A 24,993-nucleotide genomic window follows, 5' to 3' on the forward strand; every position below is an offset into this window, starting at 1 on the left:
AAAATACCACATAGACATATAAACAACATTAAAAGCTTGATTTTCACCACATGGGGACTTTCAAAGTATTCAGAAACAAAGTTTTAAAAGTAAAGTTAAATCAGTCATTGATGCTGTCAAAACATTCAAGATTTGGATTAGGATGGACAGAAACGAACAAGAAACTGAATTGATACACTCAAAGTGCTATAAAAACGTCAAACTAAAACAGTATTTTTTCTAGCAGCAGAACTAAAAAAAAATCTTTAGATTTACAGGCATCAGAGCAACAGATCGAAACATGGCCATTCTCAGAGAGTAAAACGACTGAAGTTTGAACATTTTATGTACAGCATCTTGGCAATCCATATTTCCGCCTCTGGGAGGTTTGACTGATATATAACCTCTGTGGGACAATGATGGGCGGCAAGTAAATATATCTGGAACAGCACGTGATCTTTTAAAACTGATGCATGATTAGAGACTCGTACAGAAAATTAACTACAACAAATTAAGAGATAATGGCTTCATAAAATTATTCCCAATGCAGAAAAGGATCACAGTCTCTCACAGAATATCACTGTTATTTCACATACACACACACAAAACAAATCACTTTGTCTTGGAATAGAGGTAAACATTTGAGAATTGGGATTCTTCTTGTGCCAAACAATGGTTTCATGTGCTGTATCATTGGTAGGACTTGTCTGGGAAATAAACAACGCATCTGAACTAAAAAAAAAACCCTGATTGAATGAATTTCTATGCCGTAGACTATGTTGGCAGGCCTACTGCTATAGTCATATTTGGAGTGCTTAGTCCACTCTGCACTGCATAGTCGCAACTGTATGGTTCAATTTGGGAAGACGATTTGTATGATAAATGAAATATTTGCATAAATGTTGCATGATTGCTCCGTGAAAGCACTTTATAAGCCTGGCTGATAGTCGCAGAGTGCAATTGGGTCACGATTAAGAGTAATTTCCTTAAAATTAACTTTTTATAAAGTGTAATCAATGAACCCAAGTGGGATCTGTTTTCCCGTAAAATTAAAATCACATGTTTGGCACCAAAACTGCATAAAGCAACAGTCATGGTGAAAAACCGGGATGTAAAAAGGAAAAAATGACCAATCTGAGCACTTTGGTAAACATAACATACCTAGTGCAACATGTAATGTATAGATTAGATACAAACAAAAAATACATTGAATATAAAAAATAAAATAAAAGTATGCACATTATACATATTAGGTTTTGCCAAACTTTGCTTAGTAGTGCACAAATTTTTTTTAATTTCCCTACCCACATCCTTTTAAATAATTAAATAGTGATGTAGCTCTACACTTGTTCCCTATATGCTATCTGCAGTGTCTTTTATAACTCCTTCCTTATGATTTCCTTAAGATCTCAAAATACCCTGTTGCTGGACACTAAATAGAGCATGCACTTTATTTATTGTGAAAGATGTTGTAAAAGGAAGTGCACTTGTGAAACCAAACCACTAAACCGGTCTTCATATCTGACTTTGTGTAAAGAAATGTAGAAATCATCCACTTAAGGCACTGACAATAGTACGTTATGTGTGACTGGCATGCATTGAGTGCATAACCCTTAGACGTCCTTGTGCATGAGAAAAACAAGGCAATTACAAACTGAGATGGCAGCCCTTTAAGGCATCAATATCCGTAAACACACAGCTCACAAATTCCCTTTACCACCCTGAACTATAAACCCCTTGGGCTCTGCAGGTTAATCGGCTGTGCCAAACTGTGAGCTTGTGATAAACAGCCCATCCTCAAAATAAAGTCATGCCACTGCTCGAGTCGCTTCAAGTGCCTCTGCTGACAGCTACCAGAAATAACCACAGATTTACAACTATGAAGATTAATGAAGTGACGTCTGAGAGTATCTACGGACGGTATCTTCCACCAAGGCCTCTTTAGTTACTATAACTCTTGTTCTAATGTCCTGTTAAATGTTTCATTGGCCTCTTAGATCAGTCACGAGTTGGCTGAATTGTTAATGCAGGGATTGGTGTGTGGTATCAATCTTAAAGGAATGTTTTGGGGTTGATTCAAACTCTATCGGTAGCATATGTGATGTTTAGCACTGGAAATTATGTTGTTGTGTCCGTCAAAACAAACATAATGCACTTTAGCCTGAGGGGCTAAAGAGGGTTAAAAAGAAGCAGTGCACTGAAAATATTCTTCTAAAACTATTATTTGAGTAAACTTCATGTCATCCTTTTAGTAGTTGCACAACTGTTTTAGAACTTCTAATTATGTGTAAACAGTTTTTGTGGCTGGATTTCCCTTTACAGTAAGTAAACAGTCCCCTTTGTTATCATTGTGCGGATCATGTGAAGTTTATTGGCTTTACATGATTACAGGAGTTGAAAATGCATGTAAGTTTGCATGGCTAGGCTAGTAAACAATTTACATTTTTGTGGTTGAACTTTCCAAAAATCTGTATTATAACATTTATTCCAGTGCAATGTTCTGCCCACTAGACTCCTATTATAAGTACATTACCGTAAACCAGTGTTTTTATTGTTAAAGGGGTTATATGTAGAATTCAGAAACCCTTGTTATTAGTGACACCGGTGGCCGTTAAGTGAACTGCAGTCAGCAACTTATTGCTCGTGCTTAAAGGGGAAATCAAGTTTACATGATTTACAAGATGGATTTCCACTATAATCAACAATTATATAAGAAACATGACAAATGTAAACATAAAAGAAAAAAGAAAAAACTTTATATCTTTCGCGGCCAGGGATTGTGCAGTATTCTAACGTGTGACGTCACGGGGTTGGTTGCCTTTAATAAACCTGGCTGAATGTAGGAATATCCCGACATCAAACTGTCTACACCACGGTGTTTTGACCGCGAACAACTAACGACGTCTAATGTTATATGTTATATACAGCTGATGGACTCTGACACGGTGGGCATCGCAGTACATCAGCCACACTGACACCAGGTAGCGTTGCCAACCCGCTCTTCGCCCCAAACCACCACCGGCTGTTCGACATAACGACGTACCACTGCTCGGTTCCCACGCCGTATCGGCTCAAATGCATATATTAATACATGCTAACTTACATGGTGTTGACAAGAGACAGGAATATGATGGCAGACATCGCGAACAATGTTTCCATGTGCAGTTTGTTAACATATAACATTAGACATCGTCTTTTTGTCTGGTACTAATAAACTTCACTAAGTTAGCTAAACACTAAGTTAGCGTTAGCTAGTTCATGCTTACAGCTGTTAGCTTATAATGACTGTACCTAACGTTAGTTGTTCGCGGTCAAAACACTGTGGTGTAGACAGTTTGATGTTGGGATATTCCTACATTCACATGTTAGAATACTGCACAATCCCTGGCCCCGAAAGATATAACGTTTTTTTTCTTTTATATGTTTACATTTGTCATGTTTCTTATATAATTGTTGATTATAGTGGAAATCCATCTTGTAAATCATGTAAACTTGATTGACTGCTTCATTTCCCCTTTAAGGTACAAGAGACTGAACGTGATTGTCAAAAGAATATGGAAATACCTTTGCAGCGATATACTCAGAGCCGACTCAGCCCTATACGCACACTACGCAAGTTGCGTAGGGCCCCGCAAACTACTCAAGGCCCCGCCTCCCCCTCGTGTCAAAGCGCATCAATCAAAGTTCCCTTTCGAGAATGGTCACTTCGTATTGCGTGGCTATACACAGTGGGGAAACTCGTTTCCTCGAGAATATTGAAGCCTATATTTAAAACGCAGTGCAGCTGCACAGCAAGTACCATAAGAGCAGCTAGCTCACCGATTGGCTATGCTGCAGCAACTGCACATCCTATGGCGAAGCGGGTCTGATGCCTGAACCAATGAGACCCAAGCGTGTCAGAGCCCGCCAGAATTGGCGTGGCTTATAGCTATAAATGCCCATCATTTCACCATAAAATCAGATTTAATCTCCTTCAGTGACCTTCACGTCTCTGCCTCTTCGAAACCCCGTCGTCGAACCAAGCCCTTCAGCTGGAACGAGCCTCTTCACAGTGGACTAGCGCCTTCTTCTTCATCTGAAGCTGCTTCTCTCCTGTCGCCGTTCTCCTGTGGCCATCCGGCGAACACGCATATCCTTTCTGATGCTGTGTGCTCGCTGTCGCGACACTCAGCTTTATTTGAAAGAGCAAATTTCTCAGTGAGCAGCGAGCGTTGTTGCAAATGCCTCGCTTTCCCTGCACCTTGTGTGGAGTCCCTCTGCACGACGTGGACGGGAACTCGGAGTGCGCCTCATGCCTGGGAGCCACCCACGTGGATGCAGCTCTCACTGCGAGAGCATGCCCATTTCCACTCTGCGGACGCGGCTAGCTCTCTTTAAACAAGACGGTGATACCGCTCTCCCATTTCTTCCTTTCCCTGCCCTCCTTGAGCCACGGAAGAAGAAACGTCACAGCCAATGGCAGCCCGAGTGCATGGATGTTAGCGAGCCCATGCCGGTCACGTCCCCGCGTCTCGCTTTTTCCTTCGCAATCCCCCTCACCGGTCCTGTTAACTCAGACAGACCAGAGCCCCTCCCAGCGAGTGGCGGGTCTCGTCTCATTTGGCGCATCGGACAAGGGAGAACAAGCCTCTCCATTGCTGCGTCGGAAGAAGAGTGGTTGGCCTCGGTGGACCCCGCCCCTCTCACCCAGTCAGGTGCCACTGTGACTGGGACCAATTCTGACATCCGATGGATGGATGGTTTCTGCCCAGGCACCAGCAGGCCCCCCATCACAAACCAGCGCCCTTTTTCCCGGAAGTCCATGCCGAGCTCATGAAGCCCCCTACTCAGCGCGCACAAGTTCTTCTGCTTCAGCGATGCTCTCTTCTGTCGACGGCACAACAGAAAAAGGTTATGAGAAGCTGCCCCCCCTTGAAGAGAACTCAAGTCGTCCACCCATCTAAGCCCTGCTGAAACACTTAAGCCCTTGCTGGATGTGCATATACCACCTCCGGCCAGCCTGCAGCGGCCCTGCACACCATGGCGGTGTTGCAGGTTTTCCAGGCCACACTTCTCCAAGCTATGGACGAGTCTGGCCCGGACCCCGAGCCGTTCAGGAACCTGCGTAGCGCGACGGACTTAGTACTGCGTGCCACAAAGTCCACGGCTCAGGCCATCGGCAGAAGCATGGCTAACCTCATCGTGCTCGAGCGCCATCTTTGGCTGAACCTTACGGACATCAAAGAGGTGGACAGGATGGTGTTTCTCGACTCCCCAGTCTCCTGCACCGGTCTCTTCGGCCCGGCTGTGAAGGGATTTTCGGAGCGCTTTACAGAGGCACAGAAATCGTCACAGGCTATGCGGCATTTCCTGCCTAAGTGCTCCAGCTTAGCGCTCTTAGTGCTCTCAGCCAGCTAAGCCAGTGCCCCAGGCCTCTCAGCCCCGCTCTGTGGCTGATACCCATCGGCGCTTACAGCCTGCTAAGCGCTACCCGCACCCTCGGCACCAGGGGCAACCCAGGCTTGTGTTGGACACTGGGCCTCCGAAGACCTCCTAGCGACAGGAGGGAAGAGAGAGGGCTTGGGTCCCGCCACGGCCGGACCACCCTCAAAGAGAGCTAGCTTGAATCTCCCAGCTCCCTGTTCAGCTCAGGCGGCTGGAGATTTTTCTGCTGTTGTCAAGGGGCCCGTTGCACTGCACACACCCCTGCAAACAAACGCTGTTTTTACAGCGACCCAAATAAAGCACAAAAAGAGTATGTTTCAAGCACACAACACCTGGATAACTGGTCCCCCTTCACTAGGTGGCCCATCCCCAGTTGTCACTCAACCTCTATCCAATCGGGCCGAGGCCTGGCAAGCCAGCCCTAATATAAATATGTGCATAAAACACAACTAGAGAAAGTTCCCCTGGCACTAAGCCAGTCGGGGTTTTACAGTCGCTATTTCCTTGTTCCAAAGATGAGACAGCCGTTCAGAATGCTAACTACAAAACAAATCCTCAAGCAAGTTCGCCCGGGGGATTGGTTTTTCACAGTAGATCTGAAAGACACGTATTTTCATATACAAATTACACCAAATTACACAGGCCATTCTTGAGATTCGCATTTGAGGGGCAGGCTTATCAATACACGGTCCTGCCGTTCGGCCTGTCTCTAGCACCCCGTACATTTACGAAGTGCATGGACGCAGCGCTCTCTCCCCTGAGGTCCTGGCTTCTGAGCCATTTGGAATGTCTAGGGCTCAGGATCAATATTTCCAAAACCAAACTGTCACCCAGCCAGAACGTCACCTTTCTGGGTACAGTTATCAATTCAACGCGGATGAGAGCTCGGCTCACACCCAAGCGTGTGCTCTCTATCCAGCGGCTGGTAGCATCTTTCAGGGCAGGTGTTCACTCACCCCTCAGGAAATTTCAGAGAGCCTTGGGCCTCATGGCTGCAGCATCATCAGTTCTCCAATTGGGCTTGCTACATATGCGGCCATTACAACATTGGCTCAAGCGCCGTGTGCCAGCCCATGCATGGCACTCAGGGCGCCTGCTCATCAAAGTGAACCACGGCTGCATAAGAGCCCTGGCTCCTTGGAAGGCTCCAAACTGGTACCAGTCCGCCGTAACCATGGGCGTGGCCCCCAGGAGGAAGGTGATATTCACGGATGCTTCCAACCTAGGTTGGGGAGCACTGTACGAGAGCAAGCCTGTCTCTGGCCTCTAGTCGGGCCCGGAGAAGGAGTTACACATCAACTGCCTCGAAATGAGAGCGGCCTGTTTAGCTCTCAAAGTGTTTCTGCCAGACCTGAGAGGGCACCACCTCTTAGTCCGAATGGACAACATGTCAGTGGTATCCTACATAAATCGTCAGGGCGGCCTCAGGTCAGGCAACCTGTATGGCATGGCCAGAAACCTCCTACTTTGGGCACGTGCCAACCTGCTCTCTCTGAGAGCTGCCCATGTTCCAGGCATCCAAAATCTGGGGGCGGACATGCTATCCAGAGACAACCCTCAGACGGTCTGTCTGATCTGGAGTGTGTTCAGGAGGGCGAAGGTCGGCCTCTTCGCCTCAGAGAACAACACTCACTGCCCACTGTTTTTCTCGAAGAACAAGGATGCGCTGGCTCATGCTTGGCCCAGGCTCTTGCTTTATGCGTTTCCTCCGGGCTCGATGTTACCACAGGTCATCGAGCAGATCAGAACGAGCAGATGCTCGGTCTTTCTGGTAGCCCCCCTCTGGAAGAGCCAGGTCTGGTTCCCAGAGCTGGCACAGATGGTGGACTCAGCCCCATGACCTGTACCGATGGGGAGGGACCTCCTCATGCAGGCGAACAGGGTGATTTGGCACCCTCGCCCAGACCTGTGGGCCCTCCATGTGTGGCCCCTCAACGGGTATTCGGGGACCTCCCAGAGAGAGTCCTTGATACCATTACTGAGGCCAGAGCGCCCTCCGCAAGGCGCCTCTACGCCCTGAAATGGTCAGTGTTCTCCAGCTGGTGTGCAGCTAAGAACCTTGAACCCCATTCATGTGAAGTACCAGTCATACTCTCTTTCCTCCAATAGCTGCTGGACGCAGGATGTTCCCCCTCCACGCTCAAAGTGTACGTGGCGGCTATTACAAGCTACCACGGCTCCATGGCTGGCCAATCGCTAGGGAAAAGCAACCTCGTCGTTCGCTTTCTCAAAGGGGCTAGGAGGATAACCCCCCCTCGCCCCCCTTCTGTGCCAGCTTGGGACCTCTCCAAGGTCCTTGGAGCCCTGAAGGGTCCTCCATTCGAGCCACTTCAGTCGACAACCGCCCTTCTGTTGGCCTTGGCATCAGTCAAGCGAGTAGGTGATTTGCAGGCGCTATCCATGAGCCCTACCTGCCTGGAGTTTGGGATTGGTGACTCCAGAGTCACTCTCAAGCCGAGACACGGCTATGTACCTAAGTGCTCTCGACACCTTTCAGAGCACAGGTTATCACGCTGTCTGCGCTTCCACCCTCGGTAAACGATGGGGAGGTTAATTTACTCTGTCCAGTCAGAGCTCTCAAAATCTACTTGGAGCGTTCTGCACCGTTCAGGCAGTCAGAACAGCTCTTTGTGTGCTTCGGGGGCCACACCAAAGGGTTACCGGTCAAGAAGCAGAGATTATCCAGATGGATAGTCGAGGCCATCTCTCTGGCCTATGCCTCCCTGGGTCAGGAATGTCCCATAGGCACTAGAGACCATTCCACTAGGGGAATGGCCTCTTCATGGGCCTGGTCAACTGGTCTACCAATGGAAGATATATGTGCAACGGCAGGGTGGTCCTCGCCCTCCACGTTTGTCAGATTTTATAATAATTAGCATATTTATGGTTCCGCATATACTAAATGAGGCATAGTTAGTTACATCGTTAGTTACATGACATGGGTGTACAGTTAGTTACATTACATGGGTGTAGTTACATCAAGCTATTTTAAGGCATGAGGAAGTTTAAATATGTAATTTTGTTGATCAAAGATGAGTTTTAAGGGATACAATTATTGACTAACATGGGGACTTTTAATGAAAACGAGAACTCTTGTCTTGACAACTGTATAGCTGAAATAAAATAAGTTAAAGTACTAAAACGACAAAAACGGAAATAATAAATACATAATAAGTTACAGCTATAGAAATACTTTTAATAAACAACAAAAACGTACAAAAAAAGAAAAAGCCCATAAGCTTTCTAAATTTGAAATGAAAATATAAAAATAAAATCGAATTCAAAATATATAATAAATATTAATAAATACTATAAATAATAATATAAACTAAAACTGCTGTAAACACAATTTTGGCATGTTTTAACAAAGTGAGAGATAAGTATTTTCTTTGGCAATCAACAGCATGCAATGCTTACTTAACACTGAACCCGGAACATTGCTTTCATTGGTTAAAAGGACGAGGGCAAATATTTGGTATTAGTAGAAATCCCACAAGCCATGCCATATAAAACATATTTAAAGAGGCAATTACAATGCCCATGTCCCTGATTCCAAAATCCACAGTCCAGGATCAGCCGGAAAAACATTGGCGGTACATTTTGCGAGAGATCAGCCTCCCAAAAAGCTATCCAGATCCTTAGGTTTCACTAAATGTGACATTTTAAAGCGTGAAGAACTAAATGAATTGTTTCTGGTTTCAGACTCTCTCACTCTCTCTCTCGCTCTCTCACACACACACACACACACACACACACACACACACACACACACACACACACACACATTCAAACATGTATCTTCTCATGCAGAAAACCCCTCTGACAGATTAATAAACAGTTTCTGCGGTTGACAGATGATAACTTAACACATCATCATTAGCTAATACAAAACCTCATCTGCTGTCTCAATGGATTCTCTTATTGACACTCAATGCACAAACAATTCCCCTATTCTTACCCATAATCCCCCACTGCGAGACTAAAACAATTACTGAATCTTTCTGACTTTACTTCTGGCACGGTATACACTCTTCCTTGATCTCTGATATGAACATTAACCTTCTCAAATGATGAAACATCTGATAGTCATCTCACTAATTACACTGATGATTTGGCATCACCGTGACCTACTGATATATAAATGCTAAACACCCTTTGGTCAAGCATAAAATAGCAGATTTCAATGGAAAAATACTGGCAGCTGTGTTTTGTTCTCAATGACTCCAATCCGTCTGACCTGAATCCCTTCTGGGAAACTAAAATAAATAAGAGTTGAATCGTGAATAAGTATAGTCGAATTATGGATCAATATGGAAATGCAGTGAAACTCCTCAGTATATACTGTATTTCTGTATATATTTCAATGTGCATATGTTGTTGTTTTTTTTTTACAAAACTATTCCTCTTTAGTTAGCAAATTTTATATGAAAATTGTACATTTGCTTAACATTTTTACCACAACATTCTTATATTTATATGATTGACAATATAATTAACACTAAAACCGGCAAGAGTGGAAAATGATAATCAAAAAATTATTTCATGTCATTTTTAATATCATCTGGACTTAAGTAAAACATATCCAAAGGAATTTTTGAAATATTTGATATAGTCTGGATTTTATGAGTTGTATCTCCTAGGATTCTTTGCCCTATCAGGGAATAAAAAAAGACCAAAGCATCACTGAAATAACTGTAAGACTTGAGAAATTAGATAAATGCCAGGCAGTCTACTTGAGGCCCTGAGAGGACAAAGGACCTCTCTGGAAATTAACATTTGAACTCACCCTTGTGCACTATCGAGACGAAAGTCTCACCTCCGAGTCATCCTAATCTACATTTCATTCCCTCATCCCCCACTCCTTCTCCCCCATGCGAAGATCACCAAAAACTCACCCAAGAATCTAAATGGTTTAATGTGAATGATTATCATTGAGTATTATACATGTTTGGTATCATTTGAAATGTCTCAGTGCGACTGGTACAAATGTCTCATTTCAAAATAAGTAAAACAAAAGGTAATAAGGTTTTTAAGAGTTTAGAGAAAACTAGCACACAAAGGAAGGTGGTCTCTCAAGACAAATGGTCTCCTACCCCCTAAATGGTGTCAACTCTGAATGTAAATTCCCATTGTTAGCAGATGTTTCCATGTGAAAGAAGTTTCTGTCTATATAATGGAATTCAGCAAAGGGTTCGGGGCCTTCTGTTACTCAGATGTTGAGTAATGATAGCCCATGATGTTGAAGGACCTCAAAAAATTCAGCATCATGTATTTTAATGCATCTCTTCTCTTTATTCCAGAGCATTTGAAGTTTTACTATCGATTATCTTTGAATTGATTATGAAATTGGCATGATACATTTACCTGACATAATAAATTGTTACATTTGATTATTCTAACTGACTTTGACTTTGAAAGGAATAGTCAAACATTCGCTCACATTTAATGATGCACAGATATCATTAAAACCTTTTCATTTATGGAGTCAGATGAAATAACGAGAGAATACATATTCAAATGTATTGCATTTAATCAAAAAATACTTCGCCTCAAGAAAAGACAGTAACACGTAAAGACCTTCCGCGCTGCTCGGATGCCGGACTTTGGGCTGATCGAGTGCGAGTTTACAATGCAAAAAAATATGTAATATGCTGCATGTATGACATGTCTAAGTGTCCTAAAATTGATATACATTTCTTATATTTTTTCACTGCAGAACAGTTTCATCTTCAACCTCAGTTGTGGGAAACTCTAGTCCTTGAGGTCCACTGTCCTGCAGGCATTATAGCTCCATCCCTAATCAATCATATAATGTGATTTATGATACAACTTATCATTTTCTAAGTAACCTTGAAGACTTTAGTTCGACTTTACAGGTGTGTTTGATTGAGGTTGGAGCTAAACTCTGCAAGATGGTAGCCCTCCAGGAGCAGGATTGGACACCCCTAAAATGAGCTGTGTGAAACTCTGCAAGAAAATATCTTGTTAAAAATGCAAAGATGTAGTCAAATAATATTTTATTTGTATTTAAATTGTATAATTTAATATAAGTATCAGTTTTATTTGAATATTAGAATATTATGTTAAATTATATTTAGTGCTGGCCAACAATTAATCGTGATTAATCGCGATTAATCGCATCCAAAATAAAAGTTTGTGTTTACATAATATATATGTGTGTATTGTGTATAATTATTTTGTATATATATATATATATATATAAATATATAAATACACACACATGCATGTATATATTTAAGAAAAATGTGTTATTTATATATAAAATAAATTATGTAAATATATTTACAGTATATACATGCAAATATTTCTTAAAAATATACATGCATGTGTGTGTATTTATATATACAAAATAATTATACACAGTAAATAATATTATGTAAACACAAACTTTTATTTTGGATGCGATTAATCGTGATTAATCGTTGCCCAGCACTAGAACTGAATACCATTTGCACAATTTTTAACTAAAAATATATAGATTGAGAAAGGGGGTGTACAGGGGGCCCTGAGGCCACGAGGGCCTATAAAGATCTTCTTTTCCACTGCATTGTACGGCTCGGTTCGGCTCGGTACGGTTCGACTCGGCGCGGAACGGTTCGGCTCGCTTCGCTTTCCACTGCGTGGAACGACTCGACTCGACTCGGTACGGCACGGTTCGGTTCGCTTTAGCTCGGTTGCTTTTCCACTGCAGTTAGTACCGCTTGAAAGTGGGTGGGACTGATCATTATAGTTGCCGTCTCTACTGCCATGACATCATCATATTAAATGCGAATTTTTCATTCCGTGTTTCCCCATCCGCTCCTCGGCAACCAACGAGAGGAACGTCTGCACCTCGTCCACTGACCACGATTCAGCCATTTCTTTTTTTAAAGTTTATACTCTTTTTTTTTTTTAAAAGAAAATACTTTAAAAACAGGTGTTACAGCGTTGGCTGTTGTCTACTGGCTATTTAAATCTAGCGGGTTTAGTGTCTCGTGTCGCAAATACAATGACACTGGTAGTGATGATTCTGTCTGACCAATCAGTGATCTGCAGTGTTTTCACATCACATTTTAGTATCGGTACGGTACGCTTGGAACCTCAACAGAGGTGGTACCATTTAAAGCGAGCCGAAGCGAGCCGTACCGTACCGTACCGTACCACGCAGTGGAAATGCGCCATAAGTGAGCCGTAACGAACCGAGCCGTACCATACCATGCAGTGGAAAAGCGCCAAAGCGTGCCGTACCGAACCGTGCCGTACCGTACCATGCAGTGGAAAAGCGCCATTCGGGCCCCGGCCCTGGAACGAGATTTCTACTGGCCCCTCCACCAAACACAACCCACCCCTCCCCAGTCACGCCGGAATGTGCGATAATGCAATGACCAGTACAGGGGCCCAGTTTACCTTGAGACACCATTCATTGTCAATACTGTGGATAATCCTTTTTTTATACCCTAATCTGGCAGCGTATCTCAGGGGATACATACTTTTAAAAATGCGGTAAATAACAGCATGACCAACATATGACTTGATATTCTATTTCAACATCTTAAGACATTGTTCACAATTAATATTAGCAGGTGTATTTTTTCAAAAAACAAAAACAAAACAAAAATTAAGATTAATATATGCCTACTTTATATAAAGTCAGAATTATGAACAGACATGTTGGCTTTAGGTCAAACTGACAAAAACTGACAAAACAAGCACAGAAAAGTTTAACCAAGTCATGTGACCCACGTACTCCAAACAGACTCAACTACGATATTGACAACGTGCCTCCTACAAGAGAAAAAAAAATATGTATCCTGTGGTGCACGTTGCCTGTTTTAGGGTTTAGCATGCATGCAAACATGTTAGTATTTAGGATTTTAGGATTGAGGCCACATTCACCTTTAAGCCCCCAAATGTGTTGGTATTGGCACCAAAACATGTTTCTTATAGCACAAGCTGGCTTTAGCATTACAGAACAGAGACAGAAATGTTAAGTTGACTGCAGGGGCAAAACAGTGAAAGCTCTGCTTTTCCCAGCAGTTATTTAAAAAATTACAGGACTAGAATTCCAGAAACCATACCGCCCTTCATTCACAACTGTTTTCTCTGTCTTTTACTGTTGGGATCAAAAAGATAAACCACACTGCAAATATTCATCTGTATAAGACACCATTGTGTCCAAAATTACACACTCATATTTACAAGCATTCAAGCAACTAACAGTATATTCTTATATATATATATATTTACCATTACCATTATAGCTTTATTTATAGCTCTGCCATAACTGTCACAGTACAAAGTCTAACATTGCATCAGTTTAAAATGTAAGGACTGTATTGTGAAATACAAGTGTATTTTTGTTTTTTTGCAGCATACTTTAAATTATGTCAATGAAACTAAACTTCTCTTTCATTATTCACTAAGCTGAGCCTGAAGGTATGAAAAAAGTTGCGCATGAAAAAATCTATGGTCCTTCCTTCAAATGATTTAACAAGGACAAACGAGAAATTAATTTGTAAAAGGATTTTTTTTCATAGTATTTAACTTCCCAAATGTTAGTTGTTTAGATTCACCCTAAACTGCTCCATGTATGCATTTATGCTAAAAAAAATATATATATTAGAAGCAGTTTTTTCCCCTTTCAGCCAATTTGCTTTAATTTAAAGTAATATCAATCATGTTTAGAGCTCTTTAGTCCACTGAAGGCTGTGCATAGATCATGGTCGCTGTAAAAGGCCAGCTCCATTATGGGAGATTGAGGTGCTGACAGATGCTGGTGAATGCTAACATGTGTGTTTTGGGTCACGTCCAATATCTACAATATCTCTCCCACCCTTCCCTGAGAACACGAACGAACGAACGAACGAACGAACGAACACACACACACACACACACACACACACACACACACACACACACACACACACACACACACACACACACACACACACACACACACACACACACACACACACACTCTCTCTCATGGACACACTAAGTCCACATTGTTCAATCTTATCAAGGTTGAAGGGAAAGCAAGACACCGGTGTTAAAGGAAAGGCTACTGATTAATCTGACTAGGTCAAGTTGTTTCCTAATGAGTATTTGAACATGGGAAACACTTCAACAAAGCAACTTTGAATGTTGAACAGACGATAAACTAAACATTCACCGTGTTGCATTTTCATGCAATAGAAAGCTGTGACAACACTGCAAAAAAAACAAGATGCTGTACACTTAATCTAAAGATATTCTTTTTTGTTCATTTAAATCTATGTTATATGTAAATTTGTGTTCTGCACATTTTGATGAAGCTGACCTTATGGATGCAAAGTTAATTTCAGTGTAAACTGACAAAGTTGTATCATATCGTAATTCATAAATATGTATGATATTAAAAATAAAGGTTGTTTATTGGCATCGATGGTTCCATAAGGAAACTTTCCATTGCATTAAAGGTTCTTTATATCACAAAAAGGCTACTTTTAAAAAAGTATTCTTTTAAGAACTGTTCACTGTAAGATTTTTGGATGAACCATTGCTCCAAAAACCTCCTTTTTGGAACCTTTTTATTTTTGGTAGGCGTAAATAGTGGTAGACACACTAGATAAGTGTAAATATATATATATACACTGTAAAAAAAAAATTACATCCCCAAGTCAAAAATTTCAAGTGACCGATAACATCTACATTTTTCAATTAGTCTGACGTATTATTTCCCATTGAGCCAATGTTAACAGACTATTGCAACAAGAATTTCACTTGGGCCAATTGAAATATTTAGATGTTATCGGTCACTTGAAATTTTTGATTTGGGAGGGTTAGAATTTTTTTACAGTGTATATATATATGTATATATATATATATATATATATATATATATGTGTGTGTGTGTATATATATATATATGTATGAAGCACATTCTGCTAATAATCCAGTTATATGGCATGTAATAAGTAGATGGAGACATTTGAGTTTTATATATTTACAATATTATTAAAAAAAAATTACCATGGATTTGAAGCTTTCCTTGAATGCTGGCGCGGCACTAGGGAGTTATTTAAGCCATTAGCAGTATAACACTAATATTGATATAGTTAAGCTGCACATTATTCTTCCGCTGCTAATAACGACCAGGGAATGTTTGATAGGACATCTGTTCTGGACCTCCATCTGCAGCCTCACCTTAGTGAAGGGAAATATTTAAATTATTTCAAGATTCCATGTTGTGCTGCAGAAACAAAAACAACTGATAAAACCCCCCTGAAATGCATGCCAATGATAGACTCTGCAGATCTCCAGTCTAGCCAGTTTTAGAAACACAAGCTTTCTGAGTGATGCAATAATGGAAAATGAGTCAACAAACTCCAAACTACTCCAAGCCAATATAAGGTTCTATATATTTCCAAAGTTCAGCTTGTTCATTGACCACAATAAAGGTCAAATAATTTCTTGCTTATTTATCTCATCATACAAGAATCAGCAGATGTTTTTTATATGCACTGACCCTTGTGTTTCTCTTTGTCTCTAACTGCCCTGTGTGGGAAAAGAACAACGTCCAAAGACTAGTGACCCTGAAATTTCATTGACTGTATTGAAGGAGTTCATGTGCTGACTGCATTTTCTTGTGTGTGTGTGTGTGTGTGTGTGTGTGTGTATTTACAGTATGTATATATATATATATATATATATATATAGACACATATATACATATATATAAATAATGTGTGTGTGTGTGTGTGTGTGTGTGTGTATATATATATACACACACACACACACACACACACATATATACATATTTACACACATATATAGATACACATACACAGTATATACATTTTATTTTATATTTTATTTAATTAACATTTATTTATTTATTTATTTGTAATAATATTTTATTTATTGTTCTCAGTGAATGAGTTTGGTTATTCCAGTGATTCAATTTTATCGTTACACGGTACACCATACAATGGCATTTTAGATAAGTGTTTGCTTTCAAATTTGTTGCAATATTTTATAAACTTGTACAGTATTCTGTAGAATGTCATTGTATCGCCATTTACAATCAATTTCCCTTGATGGTTTATTAAGGAGATACATTTCACAACATAAATTCAAATGAAGTTAAGATTAATCGGAGTACAAATGTAAATGAAGGCCTAGAGTTGTTTTATCTTAATTGTACTACTTTTGTAATGTTTATATATTCCACAACCAGTTCAGCAGAAATCTTTTTTTAGGTTAACAAATGTATTCTCTGGCAAAGCTTCAGGAGATTGTATCTTCAGGGAATCTGCGGTGGGTCTTCAAATGAAAAAAGAAAAAGTATTATGTAAAAGCATGTAAAACATGACAATTATGTATTTATTTACTCACATCTCATCCAAATATCCAAACTGAAGTTCTTTTTTCTGTGAGCCTGCCAATAATTCTTATTAAAATATTGATACATTTTGCTTAAATATTTTTTATTGGACATTAAATGTGCCATAGAATTTTGTGTAAGTAATTGTATTTTTATGAAATGTTACTATAGTAATCAAATAGTCTAATTTAATTAGTCTGTGCTTTTATTTGTATTTTTAATTTTTTTTAGTTTAGTGAATATAACTTCTGCTTTAAAAAGCATTATTTTTGTTTTTAGACTGTAATGTTGCAATGTCAGAATGTAATGTGATTTTAACCCTTTTTTTGCACATGATGTATAGCATATATGTTTAAATTCACTGTATTTGTTTTCATTGACTTCAATATGGGCAGGATGGGCAGGATGTGAAATAAAAAAAATTCTAATTAATACAATAGAAAAAAAGTGGAATATACCAAGATATGTCGCCATTCAGGCAAAAAAATTATGTCATATCACCATATCACCCAGTCCACAAATTAAGACATTTGAAACTTTTTCAGGAAGCCTTTACCATACGCTCAAAAAATAACAAATACACCATAACAGTATCATAAAACTAGTAATAATGTATGGGGGGGGGGTAATAATGTATGTTAGAAATACTCTAAAGTGCACAATGATTGAATGGCCAAGTGAAATTGTTTTGGAATGTGTAGGTGTTGACATATCACTTTCTGCAACAATGTCTTTTGTTATAGTGTGTATATAGAATGATTTTTATGAACAACTTAAACTTCTCCTTAAACACTGTGATAAAACCAAGGAAATTATTTTAATGGGTGATTTTAATATTAACTGGAATGTAAAGAGGGAACGAACAACTCTTGAACAAATTACTGACTATTTTAATTGAACACAAATGATAAAAACACCAACCAGAATAACAAACCATTCGGAAACTCTAATAGATCTGTTATTCACAAACCATGAGAGGATTAGTAAAACATACAATCTCATTACAGGGCTTTCTGATCATAATATTGTATTTTTCTCCCGAAAATTAAGTAAAAAGCGATTTAATTCATCAACATTTAATAACCATTACAATTTTATTCCAAAACATCTCAAAATCTTGATATTATAAATGAAGTAAATTGGTCTGAATTGTTTTCTGATAATGATATTGAAATCAACTCCCAGATATTTAACTCTAAAATTACAGATGTTATGGAACCTTTTATTAAAAGAGGAAAAGGTAAAAAAAAGGGGAAATCATCTACCCTGGTTGATTAATCAATGCAAAATACTTATGAAAGAAAGAGACATCTTACTCAGTGTTTTTAAAATCTGGTCTTACCATTGATAGGCAAAGATTTACTTCTATGAGAAATAAAACAACTCATGCCTTACATAAAGCCAAGGCAAATTTTTTCTTGGATGTCATACAAGTGCAAATGGAAATGGCAAAATAATATGGCAAAATATTAATAAACTAATTGGAAAGCAAAATAAAATGGACAATGATAGATTGGAAATAAAAGTTAACAACGAGCTGCTAAATAATCCAAAAGAATTAGCAACCGAATTCAATAATTTCTTTATTAATTCTGTCAATGAAATAACACAAATGTTTAGTTCCTCAGAGATAGCTCGTAAGCCTATTAATCCTGGACAGACGGTTTTCAGGTTAGAGCAAATAACTGATCTGGAAGTGGCTAACATTATTAAGTCCATGAAACCATCAAAGGCCAAAGATGCGTATGGCCTTGACACACATTTAAAAAAAAATACACAAAGACATGCTGGTATGCCCGCTAACACATCTGATAAATCTATCAATTAAAACGGCAGTTGTTCCATCAGGAAGGAAGGTGGCTATAGTCTCACCAATTTTTAAATCAGGAGACAAAACAAACATTTCAAATTATCGCCCCATCAGCATCCTCCCTGTTGTATCTAAGGTTGCAGAAAAGTGGATCGCCAAGCTGCTGAATAAACACCTCAGCCACGGCCATTCTCTCCTGCACCCCATGCAGTTTGGGTTTCGCCAGTACCACTCCACAGAGACGGCAAACTGTGTCTTCGTAGAAACAGTGAAATCCTCGCTTGATAAAACCACATGTGTTGGTGCAGTCTTTTTGGATTTAAAGAAGGCGTTCGATACAGTAGATCATCGAGCCCTTCTGTCTAAACTGACTCACTTCAACTTTGCAGAAGATGCGCTAGTTTGGTTTCAATCTTACTTGTCCAATAGAAGACAAGCTGTGAGTGTTGGTAGCACTATGTCGTCTTACCTTGAATGTTCAGCAGGAGTCCCACAAGGCTCTATTTTGGGACCAGTACTGTTCTCTGTATATAGATGATCTACCAAACGTTTGTCAAAAAGTCAATTTCCAAATGTATGCTGATGATGCGGTTATTTTTACACCTGCTAAAAGCACACAGGAAGCATCATCCATTCTTACATCAGCACTGGAGAATATTCAGCATTGGCTGCTTAAATCCTGCCTACTATTGAACAAAAAGAAAACTGTTGCCATGATTTTCTCAAAAAAACTCATAAAACTGGAGCGGTCCAGTGTGTTCCTGGGGGGAGTGGAACTTGACATTGTAGAAGAGTTCAAGTACCTCGGGGTCACACTGGACCCAACACTTTCTTTCAAAAAACACATCAAACTTACGGCGAACAGAATCAAATTCAACTTACATAACTTTAAACAAATCAGACCATCAATGACAATTACTTCTGCTAAAATGTTCCTACATTCAATGATATTTTCACATATAGATTACTGCATTACAACCTGGTCACTCACTGGAAATACAATTTTAAAACCCATAGAAATGTTATTTAAAAAATCTATAAAAAATACTTGATCATAAGCCTCTGTCATTCCATCAGTGTAATATTTTGGGAAAATACAATATGCTCAATTTTGAAAATTGTATTCATTTTAAAAATAGCTGTTTAATTTATAAAGTTTTTCACGGACTGGCCCCACCTTCACTTTCTACATACATCAAACCAAGGTCTGACAGAGGTTTTTGTACCAGAGCCTCATTTAGAGGAGATATAGACATCCTGCACAGAAAAACTACCTTTGGACAAACTGTTCTGTCTATTAGAGGAGGTCATTTTTGGAACAGCCTCCCAAAAAACATTAGAGAATGTCCCACTTACTGCACATTTAAAAAGCACCTTAAACAGCTTCTTAAAAGTTCCCAGTTATGTCCTCATTTTGACTAATCTTATTGATGTAATGTAATCAGCCTGAATGTGTGCTAATGTGTTTCTTGCTTAATATTGTATATTGTCATATTCTTTTGTGTTGCATTATTTTTTTATGTTTGTCCTCCTGCCTCGGGACTACAGGTGAAAATGAGCATTTATGCTATAACCTGGCTCATTTACAGTCTGTACAGAAATGTTAGATTGTTTATTAATGTGCACTGTCCCGAATAAAAAATAAAATAAAAATAAAAAATTATTTTCACTGCGGGAGTCCAGAAGAGAGGGAGAACTCAAACCAGGCGGCTTTAACCCAATCCCACATCCATTCCAGAGTCCCACATAGAAAAGAAAGGGTGTCCATTTTCATTATGAATCGCAGCTAATGCATTGAGCACTTACAGCTGAAATATAACCGAGTGTGTTTCCATTAATAAAGCAATTAAGAGTAAGACAAACTGAGCTCTGCATGAAAAATTATATTGATTAACACAATATATATATGTATATATATATATTGTCATGATTCATCTCTGTGTTCCCCTGTCTTGTCCCATGTTTAGCGGTTCCCTGTTATGTTGATTAGTCTCCCCAGGTGTTTCTTATTAGCCACGCCCCCTTGTTATCTTGTTTAGCTTGTCTGTCTGTATTTAATCCCTGTGTTTAGTTCAGTCTTGGTCAGTTCTTATTGTTGCACCATGGTGGTTATTCTGTTACTGAGTCTCAGTCCTGAGTTTGCGCTTGTATATGTGAAGTTTTGAGTTAGTTTAAATAAAAGACTACTGCACTTGGATCCTGCTTCCTCCTCTGCTTCAACCAAAACATTATATATATAATATATATATTACGTTATATATATATATATATATTACATATATATATATATATTACATATTACATATATATTACATATTACATATATATATATATATATTACGTTATATATATATATATATATATATATATATATATATATACACACACACATACATATATATATATATGGCCTGTATGCACATTTATATAAAATATACTTTTTCTGATATTTGTTTAATTAAAAAAATCTTTCAAAACATCAACTATATGACAAACTGATTAAAAACAACTGGATTAGAGATATATCCTTTTTCAAATATATTTTGCTATCTATACAGTGGTGGTCAGAATTAATGACACCCCTGGTAAATCAAAAAGGGCTGTAAAAAATAAATCTGCATTGTTTATCCTTTTGATCTTTCATTCAAAAAATTCGCAAAAATCTAACCTTTCATTTAAGTAAAATAATTAAAAGTGGGGAGTAAATCACATTATGAAATAAATGCTTTTCTCCAAAACACGCTGGCCATAATTATTGGCTCCCTGTTATTAAATACTTTTTGTAGCCTCCTTTTGCCAAGATAACAGCTCTGAGTTTTCTTCTATAATGCCGGATGAGTTTGGAGAATAACTGACAAGAGATCAGAGACCATTCCTCCATACAGAATCTCTCTCCAGATCCTTCAGATTCACAAGTTCATGTTGGTGCTTCTTCTGTTCAGTTCACTCCACTCATCAGGTCAGGGAACTGGGACGGTCATGGCAGAAGCTTCATTTTGTGCTCCGTAACACATTCTTGTGTTGATTTTGATGTTTGTTTTGGATCGTTGTCCTGATGGAAGATCCAACCACGGCCCATTATAAGATTACTAGCAGAAGGTGTCAGGTTTTGATTTTTTATCTGTTGATATTTGCTAGAATCCATGATACCATGTATCTGAACAAGATGTCCAGGACCTCCAGAAATGTTCAGTTCTATAGCTATTTTATTACAGCCACTTTCTATTTTGTAATGCTCAACAATCTTTTGCTGCACATCAGAACTATATTCTTTGGTTTTACTCATTGTGATGGATGATTAAGGGAATTTGGCCTTTGTGTTTCCTCATATTTAAACTCCTGTGAAACAAGAAGTCATAGCTGGACAATTTCATATTCCTAGTCACCCTGGTGTGCTAAAAAAGGTACATTTTAATGTGAATATACTTCAGAGATATTTTATTTGTAAAAAAATTCAAGTTGTGTCAATAATTGTGGCCAACGTGTTTTGGAGAAAAACATTTATTTAATAATGTGACCCCCACACACACACACACACACACACACACTTTTTTACAGCCATTTTTATCATATTTACCAGGGGTGCCATTAATTCTGTATAAATCTGTATACTGTATAATTCTGTCACAACTGTATATGTCCTTGCTATCTTGCCAAGTACATGTAGGGCTTCCCGGACATCCTTATTTAACATGGGTGTATCAAGGGATGATATCCAACCAGCTGTTTATGCAAATCTATTGCTTTGTGATAACAAAACCGGGAAGACAAATGACTAAAACAAACAATATGATCAGAGAGCAACACAAACAATCACTTCTCTGACTCCATTTTGAGATCAAGTGAAATACCATTTGATAAAGACTTGAGAAGCAATATTTGTTAACATGAAGTGACACAAAACGGTGCTCTTTATGTAATTTCTGACTGTTCAGCAGAGGAAAAAATAAATGCATTCCCGTTCTTGTACTGTGCACTGTAAAAATTGCTGTGGTTGCTTTTCATTTTATAAAAATTTAAAACGGCTTCTGGCAGAGCATGGCGCTTGAAACGCCAAGGTCTTGGATTCAATTCCCAAAGAACACAAATCCTCATAAAATACCCTGAATGTCTTTTTGGATAAAAGTATCTGCCAAATAAAAGTAACTTAAAGCACTCAAATGCACATAAATAACAGCAAAAAGATGAGCAAGCATAACTCATAAATATGTGATGAGTAATGCAGGAATTTATGTGCTTTTCCCTATAATTTTGAAGTGATTCATAACCCGAAAAGTGCATGTACTCTCTTTTTAAATATAACATTTGGATATATGAACACGGTAAGATAATTCTTACTTTTCACATAAAAGAAAATTCTGCCCATTTTGATTATTTTTAACACTTATTTCTGATAGCAGTTATTGGCTCAAGCATTTGCTGAAATATAGAGGTTATCATAAATATATAGCCTAATATCTTATTCTACCATAAACTGATTAAATATTTTATGAATGATTTAATATTTTATATATTTTTCCATTACCATAACATTTGCATTTAAAAATGTATTTAGTTTTTTTATGTAATTTTTAACGGAATACTGATGTGTTTTTTTATACAGGTTTTAACCATTTTGACATTCTTCTATATTGAACAAATTATCTCATAATTAGAGGCAGATTTTGTCTGCTCAAAAGACCTAGCCATGAACCATATAGACTACATTAGTGTATAAATCATCAGGTGAACTTTGACCTTGTTAGCAGCAATGAAACTTTACATGCTTAAAAGTGCAGTTGATGAACAGTAGCTATAGAGGACATACCTTCGCTGATTTGCACTTTCACATCTCCATTCATTGATGTACAAAGTGGCCGTGAAATTTTCAACATCATTCTCCGCACTTAAGAAGTCTGGACAGTAATGTTGGTATTTCTTGGCAGCTGTTTTCGCTGGCCTGCTGCACAGAAAGCAGGTGAAACAACACGCCATTAATCCACCATAATGGAATTCCTCTGTATTTGACAGCCAATGATTTCCTGAAAAACATCTGTGCCATAAAAAACAATGTTTAATATGCAACTGCAGTGCACATGTGTTAATAATAATAATTATAAAAAGCCGTATGATCTATAAGTGGAGTAACGCTATAAAATCTTTAATTTTGGCCAAACCTTTTAAATCAGGCTGTTTCATAATAATAATAATTTCCACTCGACTCTATTATGCAGCAGCTGGAAACTTGGAAGGACAAGCCGAGCTTTGGATCTGATTTCCAAACAAACCCATAAGGCCCTATTCATCATACGTCTAGAACACCAGAGTATTTCCTGTGATGTTCAGCTATAGGTGTGTTGAGGAGTAGAGTTTTCTGTTAAACCAGGCCAGACCAGTTTCTGCAGCTCTTCTGATAGTCCTGCTCAATCCAGATCTCTCATTATTCAATACTTTACCTTCTCTGCTCCCTGGAATAAGACATCAACACATAATTAATCTGCCCAGATGGATCTGCCCGCGACAACAGAACAGGCCAGATGTTGAAAGCACAAAAACAATGAAGCAGAGCTTGTCAAAAAAAGATATACTGATCTGAATTCCTGTATTTTGAAACTTTTTTTGCCTCTGATGTCAACCAAAAATGGCAAAAAGTACAAATTTCAAACAGTTTCCGAAACACTTCTCCATCTGCTATTAGTCTGAAAAAAAGTCCCGCCACCAAACGCAAACATCGGTTGAGCTTAAAAAACAACAACAAAACAATGATTTGAAAGTGACACAGAGATCAACATTTGTATTTTTACATTTGTCTCATTAGATATTTTAGTAAGTTGAAACCCAAAACTTACGTTTAAAAGTGTAATTCGTCGATTTCTCTCAAAAAATCACTGGCGCGCAATGAATTCTGGGCTAGGCAAGGCCGCGAAGGATCCATCTGTTGTATCCTTCATTTCACGGGAAACGAAGAACGCATTTGAAGGAGGCTTTGAATTGGGAAAGCCTTCGTCAAGCAGTGGTGATGCAAACGGCCTTGGAAGGATACAGCCTCTGAATTGGGAATTCACATAACCCATTGCCTGGACTTATGTTTGATTACTTACACCTGTGTCTCATTATCTTGTTAATGCGTGCCTATTTAAGCCCTGTGTTTTCACTCAATCTTTGTGACGTCTTGTGAAGTGTCACACTGCATTTCTGAGTGTGCTAACCATGTTTTAGTTTTGACTTTGTTTTGGTTTTGACTGGTTTCCTGGATTTCCCTGTTTCTCTGCCCTGTTCTCTTTTTGGATTATCTGCCCTGTGTTTTGACCTATTGCCTGTTTTATGCCCTAATAAAGCTGCATTTGGATCTTCAACCGTGTCAGAGCCGTTTGTGAGACACTGCTGTGTGGAAAATTGTGAATATAGCCATATATGTTGAGCTATTATACTATTA

The sequence above is a fragment of the Leuciscus leuciscus genome (assembly GCF_965113295.1).
Source record: "Leuciscus leuciscus genome assembly, chromosome: 1".
NCBI lineage: Eukaryota > Metazoa > Chordata > Actinopteri > Cypriniformes > Leuciscidae > Leuciscus > Leuciscus leuciscus.